The 22,019-nt window shown below is 42.9% G+C and overlaps 1 long non-coding RNA gene across 2 annotated transcripts in view; it reads right to left on the minus strand.

Moving 5' to 3' along the window:
- The window catches only part of LOC137313920 (uncharacterized), a 129,096-nt gene that overhangs the window by 99,699 nt on the left and 7,378 nt on the right, over positions 1-22,019 (minus strand). For both annotated transcript variants that reach the window (XR_010961130.1, XR_010961131.1), the window contains exons 3-5: positions 18,405-18,904; positions 13,934-14,029; positions 11,923-12,088 (exon numbers count right to left, since the gene is read on the minus strand). This is a non-coding gene — a long non-coding RNA (uncharacterized lncRNA). The remainder of the gene's footprint in view (positions 1-11,922; positions 12,089-13,933; positions 14,030-18,404; positions 18,905-22,019) is intronic.

Consider the following 22,019-nt stretch of genomic DNA (forward strand, 5'->3'; position numbering starts at 1 on the left):
GACAGAAATACAGAGATCAGAGGAGCCTGCCGCTAAAGCAAAGCAGTTATGAAGGGAGATTTTAATTTTCCTATTGACTGGGGCATAAAAGCAATACATTTCTCGAGTGCATCTAGGACAATGTACTGGGACAATATCATAGAACTGAGAGGTTATAACTATCACGAAAGATAGAACAAGCTAGAGGTCTTTTCTCTGGAAAAGAGAAGACTGAGGAGTGACCTGGTCGAAGTTTTAAGTTTAAAGACGGGTTTGATGGGGTAGACGGCGAGAAGTTGATTTCACCAGCGGGGGAGAGCAGAACTAGGAGTTATAAATCTAAGATAGTCACTAATAAATCCAATATTAATTCAGGAGAAACTACCCAGGGAGTGGTGAGAGTGAGCAGCTCGCTACCACAAGCGAGTCGAGGCGACGAGCAAAGATGCTTTTAAGGGGAAGCTCGATAAACCGGCGAGGGAAAAGGGAATAGAAGGATATGTTGATTAGGTTGCATGAGGAAGGGTGAAAGGAGGATCATCTGCAGCATAAGCAACGGCATGGACCGTTTGGGACGAATGGCTTGTTTCTGTGCTGTAGAAGGTAAGAGCTAGAGAGAGAGAGAGGTAAAGGGAGAAAGAGAGAGCAGAGGGAGAGACAGAGCGAGACAGACAGAGAAAGAAATAGAGTTTGAGGAACAGAATATCGAGAAAGAGAGGAGGGATAAGTAAATAGAGCCACAAGGAGATGTTTTTGAAATGCCTGTTCAGCTGTTCGCAGCTAAACAACAGCCACTTGTTGCTATTTCAGCGGATTTGTTCCAGGAAGAATGACGACAAAAACCTCAATCTGTATCTTAACACCAATCGGACTGAGAGACTGGAGCAGAGCATCGATGGACGGGAGAATGCCTCGAATTGCGGAAGGCAGTGATCTCTGGAAAAGGCCCAGGGCTCCATCCCGCTCTCCGTCAGCAGATATCACCCGGGTTGGGATTGAGACCCACACACAGAGCATGGGAGAGTGAAGAGGGACCTTTACTCTTATCTAATCTGCGTTGTACTTGCACTGGGACTGTTTGATGGAACAGTGTAGATGGAACTTTACTCTGTATCTAACTCCTACTTCACCTGCCCTTTGAGTGTTTGATGTGACAGTGCAGAGGGAGCGTTACTCGATATCTAACCCATTTTATACCTGTTCTGGGAACAGTTTAAATTGAGGTGGTTGGTTATTTCCCATGCCTCTTTTCCAAAGCATGAATTCCGTGACAGTATTTATGTTGGTCAGTAATGTTATTACTAAATTCTTTCTGTTCACACCTGAAGGTTCTGTCTCTCATTGGTGTTTGGTTACTCGAGCAGTTCCTTCACAGATCAATGCTGAGTGCGGCTATTGTATCATGGGTGGCCTCATTTCCAGGCCCCATCATCGTGCAGATGCAGAGATAGTAGATCGTTGTCCAGACATTGAGAGATCAAAACACAGTCCAGTCTCTGAGGGAGGAGATCAGTAAAGACATTGAGAGAGGAGATCACAGTCCAGACACTCAGAGAGGAGATCACATTCCAGAATCTGAGAGAGGTGATCAAAGTCCAAACACTAAGAGGATAGCACAGTCCAGACAATGAGAGAGGAGATCACAGGCTGGACACTGAGAGAGAGGATCACAGTCAAGACACTGAGAGAGATAAATGTCCAGAAACTGAGAGAAGAGATCACAGTCCAGCCATGAGAGAGGAGATCACAGTCCAGACATTGAGAGTATCAGGAGCAAAATTTTAAAAATACAGGCACTCAAGGTTTACAATATCTGCATTATTATCTGAGCCACGTGCAAATAGTCGCAACGATAAGCAGATTAGGGCGGTGAACACATGGATGAAGGTGTGGTGTGAGAAGCAGAGGTTCCATTTCGTGGGACACTGGCACCTGTACTTGGACAGGAAGGAATTGTACCGTTGGGACCGGCTCCACCTGACCCGGGCTGGGACCAGGGTCCCAACGCTAAGGATGAATCGGGCTTTAAACTAGTAAATGGCGGGGTTGAGATCATTTGGAAAAGCAATATAAATAACAATTCTGGAACAAAAAGGAAGAGAGTAGAGTGATAGTCAGAAATTATGCTTTAGGCACTGCAGGTGAATGAAAAACTGAAAGATGTAAAGTAATTAAATCGGAAGAGAGAAATAAGGAATGTGTGAGAAATACAATATTACAATATGGGTGGGGTGTGTGGCCCAAATAAGCGTTATTTATACAAACGCATGCAGTATAAATAACAAATTGAATGAAATGCGGGCACAAATTCAACCTACAGGATACAACATGGTAGCCATTACTGAGGCATGGCTGCACAACAGTCAGGAATGGGAACTGAACAAACCAGGTTATAAGATCCACAGGAATGATAGGAAAACTGGCAGAGAGGGAGGAGTATTCAGAGTGATTAAGGTTGAATTTGCTTCATTGATAAGAGAGGAGGTGACGAGAGGTAACAGGCAGTGAAAACTTTATGGGTAGAATTCGGAAATCGAAAAGGATTTAAGCCCAAAGTGGGAGTTGTGTATAGACCCCCGTTAAGCAGCTGTGAAGCGGCAGAATGTATAAATGCGGAGATTAGACAAGCATGTAGCTAAGTCTAAGGCAGAGTGGTTTTCATGGGGAAAGATTTTAACTTTCATATAGATTGGGAAAAAAAACAGACCAGCTCATGTCAGAAAGGTGACGAATTTCTTGAGTATGTTCAGGAAAGCTTTCTGCTATAATATGTCCGAGGACCAACAATGGGGCAGGCCATACTGGAATTAATAATGAGTAATGAGTCAGATTTAATTAACAGCCGAACGGTGCATGAATATTTATCTAAATTGAAAAAACTGCACATGTTACTCCACTATTTAAGAAAGGTGACAGAAGGAAACCAGGGAATTATAGACCAGTTCGCCAAACATCTGTTTTTTGAGAAAGTACTCGGGTCTATAATTAAGGATAGTGGCTGAACACGTTGAACATTTTTAGCTGATCAGTAAGAGCCAGCATGGATTTTGTTTTGATGAGGTAACGAAAGTAGTGTACAGCGGAATGTCTATGGATGTTGTTTATATGGACCTCCAAAAGGCATTCGATAAAGTCCCTCAGAAGAGACTGTGAGCTAAAGTTAAAGCTGATGGAAGTGATGGGAAATGATTGACCTGGTTCGGAAATTGGCAGAGCGGCAGGAGACATTGGGCCAGAAATCGCTGCGAGCGGCGAGGCAACGCTCACTGCAGCTCCTGCGAATTAAATTAACAAAAATACTGACTGTAGGCTCTGTGGCGATGAATTACTTGAATTTGAACTTTACAAAAACTTTCAACCCAGCCTCTGAGCAGCGTGATTTGCTGCGCAGCTGGAAAGGTGTGTGAGGAGAAGACACGCCCACAAAATCGGTAAGGACCAGAAGTCCCGCCCACAGAATCAGGCTGCATTGCTCAAACAAACAAGCAGACTTCATTCCTTTCAAGTTAGCATTCTGTATGGCATTGTAAATATAAAAAAAAACAAAGAAATAATTGAATTAAATTGAAGAGACAGAAGGGAAAAGTTTTAAAAAATAATATTGCAATTTTAATTCTTCTTCAATAACCAAAAACTAATAAAATAAGGAAAAATATTAGAGTCGTCGTTTTTAAAAGTTTATCTTTACTTGTTCGGCAGTCATTAAAACTTACCGAGCTGTTAAAACTCAGTTTGGACCTTTTATTTACTGAAATGATACCTGGACTTCAAGGTTTAAATTATGACGAGAGATTACACAAACTACGGTTGTATTCTCTGGAAGTTCGATAATTAAGGGGCGATTTGATCGAAGTTTTCAAGATATTAAGAGGAACTAATAGGGTAGATAAAGAGAAACTATGTCGCTGGTTGGGGAATCGAGGACGAGGGGACACAGCCTGAAAACTGGAGCCAGGACATTCACAGTGAAGTTCGGAAACACTTCTAAACGCAAAGGGTGGTAGATGTTTGGAACAGTCTTCTGAAAACGGAAGTTGATGTTAGCTCAATTGTTAATTTTCAATCTGAGGTTTATTAACCCTGTGTTCAGGGATTATGGGGTGAAGACGGGCAAATGAACTTAATTCAGAGATCCGCCATGATCCAATTGAATGGCGTAAGAGGCTGGAGGGGCTCAATCGCCAATCCTGTTCCTTCGTTCCTGATCAATGTCATCACCGACCACAACCTCCAGCAGGCGGCGCTGCTAACCAGGAGTGACAGAGCAGAGAGACATGGAAAGGGGCAAGAGAAAGAAAGACATCAGCAAAAAGGGTCAGAAATGGTGAGAGGGAGCGAGAGAGAGAAATAAAGACAGAGACAGATAGTTGGGGAGAGAGAACGAGAGAGACAGACAGAGGACAAAGAGAGAGAGGAGACAGCAAGAGATAGAGATAAATAGGGGAGGCAGAACGAGAGACAGACAGAGAAGGAGAGACGGGGATAGAGGGAGAGATTGCTGAGGGAAAGAGAGAGAGACGGAGAGAGAGAGAGAGACGCAGAGTGAGGCGGAGTGGGAGAGAGAGAGAGAGACGGAGGTGGGGATGGGAGAGAGAGCGATGGGGAGGTGGACAGAGAGATAGGGATAGAGAGGCAGAGAATCAGTAGAGAGAGAGAGAGAGACAGCGAGAGAGATGTAATTATAGAGACAGACAGATGTTGGGGGAGAAAGAATGAAAGACAGAAACAGAGGGAGAAACAGACAGACAGAGAGGGCGGAGGGAGGAAGGGAAAGGCGAGGATATGTCAGAGAAGAACAGTGGAGACGGAGAGTGGAGGTGGAGAGTGCAGATGGAAAGTGGAGAAGGAGAGACAGATTAGAGGGAGAGAGACAGGGAGACAGACACAGAGAGATAGGAGAATGACGACATGGAGAGTGGCAGAGAGACAGGCAGATTGTAAGGGTAAGCATAATAGAGACAAAGAAATAGTGTGGGTGAGGGAAAAAGAAAGAGACAGACAGAGGAAGAAACAGGCAGATAGTGAGAGAGAAACAAGGGAGACAGAGAAACAAGCAAGACAGAGAGAGAGAGATGGGGATGGGTCAGAGATTGTAGTGGCACAGAATGTAGAGGCACAGAGTGTAGTGGCACAGATTGTAATGGGACAGAGTATAATGGCAGAGAGTGTAGTGGCACAGAGTGCAGTGGCAGAGGCAAAGAGAAAGAGTAAAGGGGAAGCGTGAAATTGAAGGTAAGAAATAGAGAAAGGGAGAGAGTTAGTTGATGAGAGAGGTGGTGAGTGCAGGTGGAGAGGGAGAGAGATAGAGCGTAGAGGGGGAGAGTGAGGGGGGAGAGTGAAGAACGGAAGATGGAGACACAGAGCAGAGGCAAAGAGACACCGAGATGGAGAATGAGGATGGGGGGGGGGGGCGGTGTAATGACAGAGAGACAGAGAGACAAACTTTGAGAGTCTGAATAATACAAACAGGGATATAGTGGGGTTGAGGGAGAAAGAAAGAGACAGACAGATAAAGAAACAGACAGAAAGAGAGGCAAACTGGGGGGACAGAGAAACGGAAGACAAAGATTGAGAGTTGGGGATGGGTCAAAGACTGGAGAGAGAGAGACAGGGAGCAGAGGGTGAGAGCGATTTGAGATCGAGGAGAGTGAGACAGAAACGGAGAGAGAGGCCTAGAGAGAGATAGGGAGAGAGAAAGGGGCGAGAGAGCGAGTAGAGGGAGTGCACGAGTAGAGAGCGAGGAGAGTGAGTCACACAGAGAGAAAGAGGGGTAGAGGGAGGGGGACAGGGAAAAAGGGAGATACTCCCACCGACCGATCTTATCCCCACATCAGTCAACACAACCACCCAAACCTTCGCAAAATATCCCTCAACTAAACTTACCACCTTCTCACCATATCCATCAACCCAACCGAACGAATTTCTCCCCATATCACTCATCCCCACCTACGCATATACCTCAATTCCCAACTACCTATCGTCCCACATATCCCTCAATCCCGACCTACCCACATTCTCTCCTTATTTCTCAATCCCACCTACACAACTTCACACCATATCCCTCAAACCCCAGCAACCCAACCTCTCACCATATCCCTAAATACCATCTGACCACCACCCCATATCCCTCAAAACCACAACTACACACCTTTTCCCCATAACACTCAAAACCACATACCCATATCCTCAAAACATCCCTCAATCCCCATCTACACACCTTCAAACCATATCACTCAATCCAAAACTAATGACCTTCTCCTCATAACCTTCACTCACACCTACCTATCTTCTCCCCATATTGCTCAATCCACACCATCCATCGTCTGGCCAGGTTACTCAATCCATCCTATCTACCTCCCATAGCCCTCAATCCTCATCTACCCAAACACTCACCATATCCCTCAATCGCACCAAGCCACCTATATACCTTCTCGCCACATGAATCAACCCCATCTATCCATATTCTCACAATATCCCTCAATCCCCGCCTTCCCACCTTCCCCACATATCACTCAATCCCCACCAAAGCACATTATACGCATATCCCTCAATGCCACCGACTCACCTTCTCACAACATCCTTCAAACCCGACCTACACAACTTCCCCACTTATCCCTCAATCCCCACCTACCCACCTTCTCCCCTACACTCTCAATCCCCACCGAACCAATGTCTCACCATATCTCACAACCCCACTTACCCACCTTCACAACATTTCCTTCAATCCCCTCCTACCGACATTATCTCCTTATTCCTCAATCCCACCTATCCAACTTCTCACCATATCGCTCAATCCCATCCACCGAACTTCTCACCAAGTCAGTCAATCCCAACTAACCACATCCCCATATCCCTCAAGCAACACAACGCACCTTAACCCCATATCCCTCAATCTCATCTGCGCAACTTCTCAGCATCGTCCACAATCCCCCCCAACCACCTTCCCTCTGTATCCCACAAACGCACCGAATCACCATCTCCACAGATCACACAAACGCTCCCAACGCACCCAATCCCCACCGACCCACATTCTACCCATGTCCCTCAATCCCCACCTCTAAACCTTCTCCCCATGTCACTCAACCCAACCTACCCATGCTCACAAAAAAATCCCTCATTCCAAAACTACCTCCCTTATCCCTCAAGCACCTATAGACAACAAGGCGCCATATCCCCCAATCCCCACTTAATCATGGGTGACTTTCATCTACATATATACTGGCCAAACTAAATTAGCAATAATACTTTGGCGCATTAATTCCGAGAGTATGTGCGAGATGTTTTTTTTTTTGATTCGTATGTTGAGGAGCCAATTCGGGAACAGGCTATCCTAGATTGGGTATTGTGCATTGTGAAGCGGTTAATTAATAATCTTATTGTGCGGGGTGCTTTAGGGAAGAGTGACCACAACAGAATAGAATCATAGAATCATAGAATCATAGAATCATAGAAGTTACAACATGGAAACAGGCCCTTCGGCCCAACATGTCCATGTCGCCCAGTTTATACCACTAAGCTAGTCCCAATTGCCTGCACTTGGCCCATATCCCTCGATACCCATCTTCCCCATGTAACTGTCCAAATGCTTTTAAAAAGACAAAATTGTACCCGCCTCTACTACTGCCTCTGGCAGCTCGTTCCAGACACTCACCACCCTTTGAGTGAAAAAAATTGCCCCTCTGGATCCTTTTGTATCTCTCCCCTCTCTCCTTAAATCTGTGCCCCCTCGTTATAGACTCCCCTACCTTTGGGAAAAGATTTTGACTATCGACCTTATCTATGCCCCTCATTATTTTATAGACTTCTATAAGATCACCCCTTAACCTCCTACTCTCCAGGGAAAAAAGTCCCAGTCTGTCTAACCTCTCCCTGTAAGTCAAACCATCAAGTCCCGGTAGCATCCTAGTAAATCTTTTCTGCACTCTTTCTAGTTTAATAATATCCTTTCTATAATAGGGTGACCAGAACTGTACACAGTACTCCAAGTGTGGCCAAACCAATGCCCTGTACAACTTCAACAAGACATCCCAACTCCTGCATTCAATGTTCTGACCAATGAAACCAAGCATGCTGAATGCCTTCTTCACCACCCTATCCACCTGTGACTCCACTTTCAAGGAGCTATGAATGTGTACTCCTAGATATCTTTGTTCTATAACTCTCCCCAACGCCCTACCATTAACGGAGTAGGTCCTGGCCCGATTCGATCTAACAAAATGCATCACCTCACATTTATCTAAATTAAACTACATCTGCCATTCATCGGCCCACTGGCCCAATTTATCAAGATCCCGTTGCAATCCTAGATAACCTTCTTCACTGTCCACAATGCCACCAATCTTGGTGTCATCTGCAAACTTACTAACCATGCCTCCTAAATTCTCATCCAAATCATTAATATAAATAACAAATAACAGCGGACCCAGCACCGATCCCTGAGGCACACCGCTCGACACAGGCATCCAGTTTGAAAAACAACCCTCGACAACCACCTCTGTCTTCTGTCGTCAAGCCAATTTTGTATCCAATTGGCTACCTCACCTTGGATCCCATCAGATTTAACCTTATGTAACAACCTACCATGCGGTACCTTGTCAAATGCTTTGCTGAAGTCCATGTAGACCACGTCTACTGCACAGCCCTCATCTATCTTCTTGGTTACCCCTTCAAAAAACTCAATCAAATTCGTGAGACATGATTTTCCTCTCACAAAACCATGCTGACTGTTCCTAATTAGTCCCTGCCTCTCCAAATGTCTGTAGATCCTGTCCCTCAGAATACCCTCGAACAACTTACCCACTACAGATGTCAGGCTCACTGGTCTGTAGTTCCCAGGCTTTTCCCTGCCGCCCTTCTTAAACAAAGGCACAACATTTGTTACCCTCCAATCTTCAGGCACCTCACCTGCAGCGGTGGATGATTCAAATATCTCTGCTAGGGGACCCGCAATTTCCTCCCTAACCTCCCATAACGTCCTAGGATACATTTCATCAGGTCCCGGAGATTTATCTACCTTGATGCGCGTTAAGACTTCCAGCACCTCCCTCTCTGTAATATGTACACTCCTCAAGACATCACTATTTATTTCCCCAAGTTCCCTAACATCCATGCCTTTCTCAACCGTAAATACCGATGTGAAATATTCATTCAGGATCTCACCCATCTCTTGTGGTTCCGCACATAGATGACCTTGTTGATCCTTAAGAGGCCCTACTCTCTCCCTAGTTACCCTTTTGCCCTTTATGTATTTGTAGAAGCTCTTTGGATTCACCTTTGCCTGATCTGCCAAAGCAATCTCATATCCCCTTTTTGCCCTCCTGATTTCTCTCTTAACTCTACTCCGGCAATCTCTGTACTCTTCAAGGGATCCACTTGATCCCAGCTGCCTATGCATGTCATATGCCTCCTTCTTCTTTTGGACTAGTGCCTCAATCTCCCGAGTCATCCAAGGTTCCCTACTTCTACCAGCCTTGCCCTTCACTTTATAAGGAATGTGCTTACCCTGAACCCTGGTTAACACACTTTTGAAAGCCTCCCACTTACCAGACGTCCCTTTGCCTGCCAACAGACTCTCCCAATCAACTTCTGAAAGTTCCTGTCTAATACCATCAAAATTGGCCTTTCCCCAATTTAGAATTTTAACTTTTGGGCCAGACCTATCCTTCTCCATAGCTATCTTAAAACTAATGGAATTATGATCACTGGTCCCAAAGTGATCCCTCACTAACACTTCTGTCACCTGCCCTTCCTTATTTCCCAAGAGGAGGTCAAGTTTTGCCCCCTCTCTAGTCGGGCCATCCACATACTGAATGAGAAATTCCTCCTGAATACACTCAACACATTTCTCTCCATCCAAGCCCCTAATGCTATGGCTGTCCCAGTCAATGTTGGGAAAGTTAAAGTCCCCTACTATTACCGCCCTATTTTTCTTGCAGCTGTCTGTAATCTCCTTACATATTTGCTCCTCAATTTCCCGTTGACTATTTGGGTGTCTGTAGTACAATCCTATCAAAGTGATCTCTCCCTTCTTATTTTTCAGTTCTACCCATATGGACTCAGTGGGCGAACCCTCGGATATATCCCCTCTCACTACTGCCGTGATGTTCTCCCGAATCAAGAACGCAACTCCCCCTCCTCTCTTACCTCCTGCTCTATCTTTCCTATAGCATCTGTACCCTGGAACATTGAGCTGCCAGTCCTGCCCCTCCCTTAGCCATGTTTCAGTAATAGCTATAACATCCCAGTCCCATGTACCCATCCATGCCCTGAGTTCATCTGCCTTGCCCATCAGACTTCTTGAATTGAAATAAATGCAGTTTAATCTAGACTTCCCTTGGTCTTTGCCCTGCTTTCTCAGACCATCTGTCCGGTCATGTTCTGCACACTCTCCCTTTCTGCGTTTTGTTTCTGTCACCACTTTATTTCCCACTGACTTCCTGCATCGGTTCCCATCCCCCTGCCACATTAGTTTAAACCCTCCCCAACAGCACTGGCAAACACTCCCCCTAGGACATTGGTTCCAGTCCGCCCAGATGCAGACCGTCCAATTTGTACTGGTCCCACCTCCCCCAGAACCGGTTCCAATGGCCCAGGAATTTGAATCCCTCCAGCTTGCACCATCTCTCAAGCCACGTATTCATCTTAGCTATCCTGTCATTCCTTCATTAAGATAGAAAGTGAAGTGGAGCAATCCGAAACTCGGGAACTAAATCTAAACAAAGGAAACTACGAAGGAATGAGGAGTGAGTTGGATATGATAGATTTGGGACCTCCATTAAAAGGCATGACGGTGGATAGGCAATGGCTAACATTTAAGGAACGAATGCATGAATTGCAACGAATGCATGAATTGCAACAGTTATACATTGCATTCTGGCACAAAAACACAAAAGGAGAAGGGGCCCAACCATGGCTAACAACGAAAATAAGGATAGGATGAGATCCAAAGAGGAGTCACATAAATTTGCCAGAAAATGTAGCAAGCTTGAGGATTGGGAGCTGTTTAGAATTGAGCAAAAACGAGCCAAGAGATTGATTAAGAGGGTAAAATAGATTATGAGAGGGAACTTGCAAGGAACATAAAAGCGGACTATAAAAACTTCGACAAGCGGGAATATGGTATTGAGATAGAGGACCAGCCATGATCCTATTGAATGGCGGAGTATGCTCGAAGGGCCGAATGGCCTACTCCTGCTCCTCTTTACTATGATTCTATGACTCGATTGCCACGATTTCCACCTTCAGCAGGTGGTGTTAGTTCGACCGTCCATTACAACCCTGACACATTTTCACTTCCATTCACCTCGATTCCATTAAAAGTAATTGACCAAATATTATGGGCTAATGGCATGCAATTTCCTAAAGTGCTCTCCCGGGGAGTGACGCTCCACCGCAAGTTCTACTGCCCGGATTGTGAGTCCGCTGAAGGTAGAATTAACCCCCGGTGATGAATGGGGGAGAACAAAACCCTGCACGGCCTCGGATTCGCGCTCTCCACAGTTTGTTTGGTTATTTTCCCTGATCGGGTCTTAGACATTTTAACATTTTTGATCTTGAAATGTCTCTCATTTACTCCGCAGACGTTTTCATGTCACCTCTCAGTTCCTTAATTTCCTGAACTGGATTCCAGTTCAGTCAACTCATGAAATTCCCTCCAACTCTTGGTTGTCGCCTCCGATCTGCCCTTTTCCCAGTTCCACTCAAACGGTTTTACTTTGTTTTCGGTCCACTCAAGAGTTGTATCCGAACCATTACCCTGTCCTTTTTACCGAAACTGACCGATCCGCTGGGTATTTTCACCACTGCCTTTCATTGCTTCAGATTCACTATAATTTCAGTTTGATCCATTCTCTTCTGTTACCTTCTATGATTCTAAGTTCTGATATCCTGTTAGTTCTGTGATGTTTAAATAATCCAAACTCATCCCGATCCCCTCCCACTTACCCGATGTTCTTGTCCACTGAAATGCCTCTCGTATGTTGACAACGAGCTGACTCCGTCCACCCCTTCTTCAACTGCCTGTTCTAGTCTGTCCCGACAGAATTTCGTCAACTGAAACAGTTGGTAACCGTCCCACTTTGTCAAGGCCTCAGTGATCGCAGTGTTCGGTCTGTGAACAACAATGGAGAAAACTAAAAACATGATCGACCTTCCTTCCGGGCGGTTACACCAAACGGGTGCCGCCTCCTGTGAGCCACGTTATCAAATACCTTCTGAAAACCCATATATACCGCAGGTTTTACAATCCATTGATCGATATAGTCACGTCTCAATAAGACTGTATCAAATTGGTCAAATACAATGACAAATATCTACAGTTAATCCGTTCCAGCCTTGACTGAATCATGCATAATTCGATGTGAAATTTCAGTTTCGAGAAGTTTGCCCACAAATAACGTTGTCTAATTGGTCTCAATTTATCTGACTGCAACATTCTCCCTGTTTTGACACAGACATTACTTGGACTCTTTTAGTCCACCTGGATATTTTCATTAACAATTGTGTTCTAAAAATTGTGCGTTTTGAAAAATTGTGGTCAGACTCGCTCCGATCTGCTCTCTGACTTCATTTAACAACCTCGGGTGCGTTATCTCTGAGCTCAGTGACTAATCCACCTCGGCTATTAAATTCAGAGCCAAATCCTTCTCCACAGTTGTCTCGAAATATGGCTCCACATCCTCCTCAGTCTCGCTGAAGATGCTGTATCGACACCTTTGTATGGAATACTTTTACTGTAGATAGTTTGATACTGTGATACTTTGATTCTTTGAAACCAACATTTTCACATCTGCCATCATTTTTAGAAACTGAAGGAAATATTGCATCTCCCAAAAAAGTTCATGCAATCCAGCCCTGTCTTATACATACTGGATCACATCTCTCATGAGTCTGACTTTCCAAACGTGTTTGGATGATTGGTAGATTCACTGACACAACACACAATCTGAACTCCAATTCATTGGAATGTTGACACGTTCTCGTTGTTTTTTATTTTTAGATATCAAGTTACATCTTCTGTCACTACTTCAAAAGCCTCCTTCCTTTTGTCTTGCGAATAACTTTTCACGAATTCATAAATCTTCTGTTCCTGCTCCAACAGTTTTATTATTTCCACTCTCCAGTCTCTGATCCGGATATTTCACACGCTCCAGTTTTATCAGGTGAAACCCTCCCACTGCTCCATATACCCAGTCTGTCAAATCGTTTTTGCTGGTTGGTTCAGATCGTAACCGTCCCTTCCTTTCTCCCTGAACTCACCATATTGTCCCAAGTGCATGAACCCTTCCCCGCTGCTCCAGCCCTGCAGCCACACATTCACCTGCCTCATATTGTCCTCAGTGAGGGCCCAGTGCAAAACAATTCGGAGATCACCACCCTGAGGCCTTGGTTTTTAGTCTGGAGCTCAAATTTTAATGTTCCCTTTATAAACGGAATTCCAACCGTGTCATTGGTTCCGACCATGACTATTTTCCGCTCTCCTTTCCTTTCTAGAGATGGTCCCACCTGTTTCAGGAAGTTCATCCCTCTGGCACCCGGGCGGCCACTTACCATTTGGACCTACTCAGGTCTGCAGAAGCGTCTGTCTATTCCCCTGACTATAGAATCTCGCACCACTCTCGCTCTCCTATTCCTGTGCCCCACCTACCTCTCACCCCTCTCCCACTCGGGCTGCCTCCCACTGCTCCCTGGTTTCAAACTGTTACTCAGGAAGACCAATCTGAGTCATTGTTTCTATCAGCCTTACAGTCCATAACATCAGGTGTCTATTGGACAGTTCCAGTACTGAGATCCCTCCAACTGTGACTGCACTGGCCCGGTAGATGGTCACTCACTTTGTTTTATCTGCACTCTATATGCTCGGTTTCTTCTTCCTGTTTGAGCAACAGGAACTTGTTCATGATCTGGACCGTTTATCAGGACACAATTGATATTTTAAAGATTGTTCTGAACCTACCGGTGTCTATTTTCATTCTTGTTGAAGATGTTGGTTCTTCTCCCCTGTTTGGACCTTCAGCCATGGTGGTGACAGGCGTTCCAAGATTGTGATGCTCTGTAATAAGTATATTAACAGGAGGGTTAGACTGAAATATTAAAATGAGAGGGAGGAACGTTGCCTTGTTAAATGTGATATCAAGTCCCTCCTTCCCCATAAGTACAACAGCTGTTAGCTCTAGGATCGAGCATTTCCCGACTGTTACGATCAACTCTCCACATCAGGTGCGGCACAGGCAGCTGCCCAGTGAAACCGAATGAGTCCCGCTGATTTCCAGAACCCAGTTCCAGACGGCCGAGATTCTGCACTGGGAGCACCAATTGGGAAGATTTACTTCCGTTGCAGGCAAGCACCAGACTTATTCCTGAGGAAGTGAATGTTCTGAAGGGCGATATGGAGCGAGGTGATGAATTAAGTGATCCTTCACTCAGTTTTACCCAGTCTGGCGCTATTGTATTATTTTACTCACAGATTTGTTTTTTAATTTTTTTGATTTGTTGAGTTTTGATGTTAAATTCTGTGATTATTTTGCACCTGATATCTATCTGCAAAACCCAAATGGAGCTGGGTGTGATTTCTTTACTCTCGATGGGTAGTGACATTGTCCGTATGTTCATGGAGATGTGTTTTGGTTGGTGGTACCATTTGCATATATTTACCATATCTCTCATGGTATCAGCACCTGACTAATGAGCACTGTAGGTGGTGAGGAATTTTAAACCGTTCTTCGAATATTAACACCAATGTATAATGTTATGAATTGTGTAACTTTAAACAGGTGCTGCACATTGATTTTTGGATTTATTTTAGGGGTATTACAATCTCAGAAAGCACCACAATTATATAAGTTGTAGATTCGACGGCTATTTTACAATCATAGTTCTCCACTTTTGCGCGTGTCTCACTCTGTGTGTGCACACAGGCAAGAGCAACTAATCAAACTATCAGTCACTGTACTATCCTTTCCACACTGTGGAAATGTAAAAGCGATTAATCTCAGTCAGTAATTTCTTCAAACGATAGTTCAAGTTATTCGCTGAAACTAGTGTAATAACAATTTTAAATTGTGCAGTTACTCTTTTTGTCAAATTAGTGATGGACCTTCCTAACATTTGGTAATTTCAACAGTTACTTTCTATATAAAGATTAATGATGGACGCCCCTACCTGTTGGTAATTTCAGTCGATGCTTTGTATGTGGAGATTAGTGCTGGACCCTCCTACCTGTTGGTAGTTTGTGTTGTTACTTTTCATATAAAGATAAGTGATGGATCCTCCTCCTTGTTGGTAGTTTGTGTAGTTACTTTTTAATTAAAGATAAGTGATGCACCCAATACCTGGTGGTAATTACGGAAGTTACTTTTTGTATAAAGTTTAGTGATGGACCCTTCTGCCTGTTGGTAATTTCAATACTTACTATTTATTTAAAGATTCGTGATGGACCCTCCTACCTGTTGTTAAATTAATTGTTACTTTATATGTATATATTTAGTGTGGACTCTTCTAACTGTTGGTAATTTCAGTCGTTACTTTTTTTATATAAAGATTAGTGATGGACCCTCCTCCGTGTTGGTAATTTCAGTCGTTACTTTTTATATCACGATTAGTGATGGATCCCCCTACCTGTTGTTAATTTCAGTAGTTACTTTTTAGAAAAAAAATACTGAATGAGCATCCTACCGGTTGTTAAATTGAGTTGTTACTTATGATATAAAGATTAGTGATGGGCCTTCCTCCTCTTTGGTAAGGTCAGTTGTTACATTTTATGTAAAGATTAGTGATGGACCCTGCTCCGTGTTGGCAATTGAGAAGTTACTTTTGATATAAAGATTAGTGATGGACCCCCCTCCCTGTTGGTAATTTTCCTTCTTACTTTTTATATAAAGATAAGTAATTGATGCTCCTACCTTTTGGTAATTTCAGTAGTAACCATTTGTATAAAGATTAGTGTTGGACCTCCTACATGTTGTTAATTTCAGTGGTTAAATTTGTATAAAGATTAGTGATGGACCCCACCATTTGTTAGCAATTTCAGGAGTTACTTTTTGTATGAAGAATAGTGATGGATCCTACTACCTGTTGTTAATTTGACTTGCTACTTTATATATAAAGATTAGTGATGGACCCTCCTACTTGTTGGTAATCTCACTAGCAACCTTTGAAATAAAAGTTAGTGTTGGACCCTCCTCCCTTTTGATAATTTTAGTGGTTAATTTCCATATGAAAATTAATGATGGGCCCTCCTCCATGTTGTTAATTTCAGTAGTTACTTTTTATTTAAATTATAGCAATGGGCCCTCATACCAGTTGGTAAATTGAGTTGTTACTTTTTATATAAAGATCAGTATGGACTCTTCGACCTGTTGGTAATATAAGTAGTTACTTTTTATATAAAAAATTGTGACGGACCCTCCTTCCTGTTGGTAATTTTATTAGTTACTATTTTTATTAAGATCAGTGATGGATGCTCCGACCTGCTGGCATTTTCAGTGGTAACTTTTTTACATAAAGATTAATGATGGACCCTACTTCCTATTGGTAATTCCAGTTGTTACTTATATATAAAAAAATAGTGATGGAGACTCCTACCTGTTGGTAACATTAGTGGTTACATTTTTTTAATAAAGATTAGTAATGGACCCTCCTTCCTATTGGTAGTTCCAGTTGTTACTTTTATATAAAAATTAGTGATGGACACTCCGACCTTTTGGCATTTTCAGTCGTTATTTTTTTGTACAAAGATAAGTGATGGATGCTCCTACCTGTTGGTAACTTCAGTAGTAACTTTTTATATAACGATTAGTGATGGACCCTCCTTCCTATTTGTAATTCCAGTTGTTACTTTTTAAAAAAAAATAGTGTTGGACACTCCTACCTGTTGGTAATCTTAGTGGTTACTTTTTAAACAAAGTTTATTGTCGTACCCTCCTCCATGTTGGTAATTTCATTCGTTACTTTTTATATAATGTTTAGGAATGGACCCTCCTTCCCATTGGTAATTCCAGTTGTAACTTTTGTATAAAAATATTGATGGACACTCCTACCTGTTGGTAATCTTAGTGGTTACTTTTTATATAAAGTTTATTGTTGGACTCTCTTCCATATTGGTAATTTCAGTGGTTACCTTTTATATAAAGATGAGTGATGGACCTTCCTAACTGTTGGTAATTTCTGTGTTTACTTTCGATGGAAAAAAATCAATGATGGACCCTCTACCTGTTGGGAAATGCAGCAGTTACTTTTTTATATAAAAATTAGTGTTGGTAATTTAAGTAATTACTTTTTATATACCGATTAGTGATGGACCATCCTCACTGTTGGTAATGTAACTGGTTACTTTTTATATAAAGATTACTAATGGACCCTCCTTACCTGCTGGTAAATTGAGTTGTTACTTTTTTAAGTATGGATTATTGATGGACTCTCCTATCTGTTGTTAATTTCAGTAGTTACTTTTTATATAAAGATTCGTGAAGGGGCTACCGACTGCTGGTAAATTTAGTTTTTTTTTAAATTTAAAGTTTTGTGATCGGACCCTCCTAACTGTTGATATTAAAAGAATAATTTCAAATTACCAAGATTAACGATCAGCAAGCAACGATCTGTGTGAAAGATGGTTTCAGCCCTGAACAGGTTTCCCTTTAAAACATTCCTGAACTTTGTTTCTGTCTGAAGGGAGCGGCCTTTCTTTCTTCAATTGAGCCAGTTTAACAAATAACATCCTCAATAATATATTTTAGAGAAAACAGAAGTCCCTGCTCCATTCGCCCATCTAATTCGCATTGAACGAATTAATTATAATTAATCAGGAATAATTGTTCGCTCCTACTTTGCTCCCATCCTGTCATTGGATCACGTTCAGTCCGGCCTCGGGAAACCATGGGCTGATTTTCCAGTTGCCCGGCAGAGAGCAATAATCGGCCATTGCGAATGTGTTAACCCTTTCCTGAGCTGAACTGTGTGTTCGATCAGTCTTTGATCAGTTCAATAATTTGTACCGGGCACAAAACAACTCAGTGAGTAAAAAGAGCCAGTGTCACAGTTAAAAATAAATGCATACAGAGTGAGAACGGACAGTTTCCCACCCCTGTTTACTGAATATCAAATTCTAACATGGGGTGGAGGCACCGCTCGACGAGGATGGTGTAAATCTCCAGAGTTCGTGTTCAGGCTTTCTGTCCTGTCACCGCTTTAAAATGTGTCTGTGGAGAGATTGGTGGGGTCCATGAAGGGATAAGGCCTGAAATTCACTGTGTGAAATAGCGGGCCTTCATTCAGTGTCTGAGCGAACAATTAGTGAATTGTTCCATCCGCGAGGAATAGAGAGCTCCCGATGCCAGGGAACATATCTGACCGCGGGAAATCGGCTTTAGAAAAGAGGAACGGGCAGATAAAGTTAATTAAAAAACAAATTGACACTGTATTAACCTTACCTTGATACCGCAAGGAATTTCCGTCCCGCAATGTCCGTGTAGATTTTCAAATTATATCCTTGTTATTTCATTGTAATCAATCGAGCACACGTTCTTTGCTTCATTTCAGCAGTTCACAACTTCGGAATTTGATCTGATCCTTGTTATGTGAGATTCAGAGTTTCTCCCTCCGTGAAAGCTGCTTCCAGACAACAGGATGGATTTCAACACAAACATTCCTCATTTGTTTCAGAACAGGGAGCGGCCTTTCTGGTTGAATCAAATCGAACCGGGTTGACAATTCGCTGCCAAGTCAATTGTGAACAAAGTCAGTTGTAAATTTTACTTTTTCTCTTCTTGTTCCAGGGAAGTTCAGTAAAACAGATACTTTGTTAGAAATAAATTGTTATATTTGCATCAGGCACATTGTTTACTGAAGACCCATCGATTTTCTAATGTTTGCGCTTCAACCCTGGGGCCAAGAGCCAGTGTTTCGTCAGTGAGCTGAGGAGAGGCTGTTTCTGCAAGAGAGGACATTAACCATTTAACCGCCGAATTAAACTATCGTTGAGCATCAATCACCTCATTCAATGTGGGAATGAGTACTGATTTTTAACAGTTAAATTGATCACAGTAAAAATTCAGCAGATACACCAGTTACATTACTAAATCCGGAATGGACCATTCCTGGTATAAAGATTGGATTGCCCTCATTTTGAGGGGCTTCACAGACAGTAATAAATAGCCCCTCCCCGGGTTGGAAGTTTCCGAAGAGAGAAAGATTTTGATGACAGATCGTGGTGATAATTCCGAGGGGCGTATTGTCGTGATCAATCCCAGGGACAGATTGCGATATGTCCCCATTTCTCTCTAATCCCCCCCCTCCCCCCGCCCATGTTTGTTGACAAGGATTGAAGATTCATTCGGGCCGGAGACACATGTAGTCAGAGTGCATTAAATGAAATTTCTAAAATGATAAAAGATTCCACAAGCAATTATATAGAATTTTAAAGAACGAACAGCACAGAAACAGGTCGTTCGGCAGAAAAGGTCCATGCTCCACACGAACCTCCTCCCTTCATCTCCCCCTATCAGCATACCCCTCTATTCCTTTCGCCACAATGACTTTATTTAACTTCCATTAAATGCCACTCGCCTCAACTACTCATTGTGGTAGTGAGTTCCACATTCCAACCACTCTCTGGTTAACAACATTCCTGCTGAATTCCATATTGGATTTATTTATGACTATCTTATATTCATGGTCCAGAGTTCTGGTTTCTCCCGCAAGTGGAAACATGTTCACTAAGTCTATACTCTCAAACCCTTACATCATCTTAAAGACCTCTCACAGGCCACCACTCCATCTTCCTTTTGCAATGGAAAAGAGCCCCATGTTGCTCAATCTTTCCTGACAGGTATACGTTCTCAGTTCTGGTATCATCCAAGTAATTATGTTTTGCACCTTCTCCAGTGCCTCTATATCCTTTTTTTATAATATGGAGGCCAGAACTGTTCACAATAATCCAAGTGTGGCCTAATCGAGGTTCTGTACAAAATTAACTTAACTTCTCTGCTTAACAAGTCTAGAAAAAACTCAGTGCTTGATTTGCTTTTTTGTGGCCTTATTAACCTGCATCGCTACAGCTAGTGATTTCTATATATGTACCACCAGAACCCTCTGCTCCTCAACCCTATTTAGACACTTATTATCCAAGCAGTATGTGACCCTTTTTTTACGAACCAAAATATAATACCTCACAATCATTAGATACAGAGAAGGCATTTCCTCTGATGGAGGAGTCCAGGACAAAGAGGAACAATATTAAAATTAGCGCTCGGCCGTTCAGGAGTGAAACAGTGACGCACTTTTTCGCACAAAGTTTACTGGAAATGTGGAATTCATTCCGCCAATAGGTTATGGATTTTGGGTCAACTGAAATTTTGAAGACTGAAAGCGGCAGTTTTTTTTAGGTAAGGTTATCAAGCGAAATGGATAAAGGGCAGGTAAATAGATTTCAGGTACAGAGCAGCCATGATCTAATTAAATGGGAGAACAGAATCGAGGGGCTGAATGGCCTACTCCTGTTCCTATGTTCGTTTATGTGCTGGATTATGAATTCCGGCATTTGGTGAATGTGAAGGTTAACCATAAATTCTGCACAATGGCTTCATCACTGGATGGTTTGAACGTTGCCTTTAAATGGGTGTATCGTAGTATCACAGTAATTACAGCACAGGAAAATTCAATTCGGCCCTCGATGCCTGTGCTGGCTTTTTGAAAGTGCTATCCAATTAGTAACTTTCCCCTGCTCTTTCCCCATTGCCCTGTAAATTTTTCCCTTCAAGTTTTTTATTCAATTCCCCTTTGAAATTTACTATTGAATCTGTCTTTTTGCTCCTCTTATTAACTTTTGTTTAGATCTCATCTCTTCTTTCTGTATTCAGCCTGGTTCTCAACTGTATTATGAACCTTATATTCGCCATGAGCCTCCGTTTCCTGTTTAATTTTAAGTTCTATCCCTTTAGTCATCCATGGAAGTCTCGCTTTGGGTGGCTTCACTTTCTCCTCGGACGGATGTGTCTGCACTGTACCCGAACCAAATGGGCTGTGACTGGTTGGTTTTATTTAAGGCTGAGCTCCATCTGTTCTTTATTTTTCTTATTCGTTCATGGGATGTGGGCATCGCTGGCAGGGCCGGCATTTATTGCCCATCCCGAATTGCCCTTGAGAAGGTGGTGGTGAGCCGCCTTCTTGAAGCGCTGCAGTCCGTGTGGTGAACTTCGCAGAATTCCAGGGTAGTTAAGATCAGATAATCGATGCGAGAGAATCGAAGATAAACTTTGTTAAATATAGTTTAGTAAACAGACCCACTGTTCCAACCTGTGTCCAGTCAGAATTAAACTGTGCTCTATATTTGGAGACAGTTTCCTGGAAGTAAAGGGAATTAGGGGTTACGGGGAGCGGGCAGGAAATTGGACATAATTTAGATTTGAGGTTAGGATCAGATCAGCCATGATCTTATTGAATGGCGGAGCAGGCGCGAGGGGCCGATTGGTCTCCTCCTGCTCCTATTTCTTATGTTCTTATGTTCTTATTGTGCCGAGATTGCCTGAATTAATCCGGTCCTAAGGGAGAAGATTATGGCCTGGATTGTTCCTGTCCGGCATTGCGTTCCTTTCATTCCTGTCGTTACTTGTTTAATGCATTATTTCTGTAACAATATCATCGGAGACTGAACAGGCTGTGTCTATTTTCTCTATTAAGGAGAAGACTGATCGATTACCTGATTTTTTTTTATATTCGGAAGGGGTTCCTTCGGGTAGACCTAGAGAAGATGTTTCCCCTTGAGGGCAGTCCAAAACTAGAGGCCATGAATTTCAAATATTACTGATGAATCCAAGATAGTATTCAGGAGATACAGCTTACTCAGAGAGTGGTGAGAATGTGCAACTCGTTACCACATGGAATGGTTGAGGCGAAAAGTGCAGATGCATTTCAGGGGAAGACAGATAAATACGTGAGGGGGCGAGCAATAGAAATATCAGTTGATAGGGTGCGAGGAAGTATGTGGGAGAACGCTCGTGTGGAGCATAAATCCAGGCAAAGACATGTTGGGCAAAATGGGCTGTTCC

This window comes from Heptranchias perlo, unplaced genomic scaffold (assembly GCF_035084215.1).
Source record: "Heptranchias perlo isolate sHepPer1 unplaced genomic scaffold, sHepPer1.hap1 HAP1_SCAFFOLD_49, whole genome shotgun sequence".
Taxonomy (NCBI): domain Eukaryota; kingdom Metazoa; phylum Chordata; class Chondrichthyes; order Hexanchiformes; family Hexanchidae; genus Heptranchias; species Heptranchias perlo.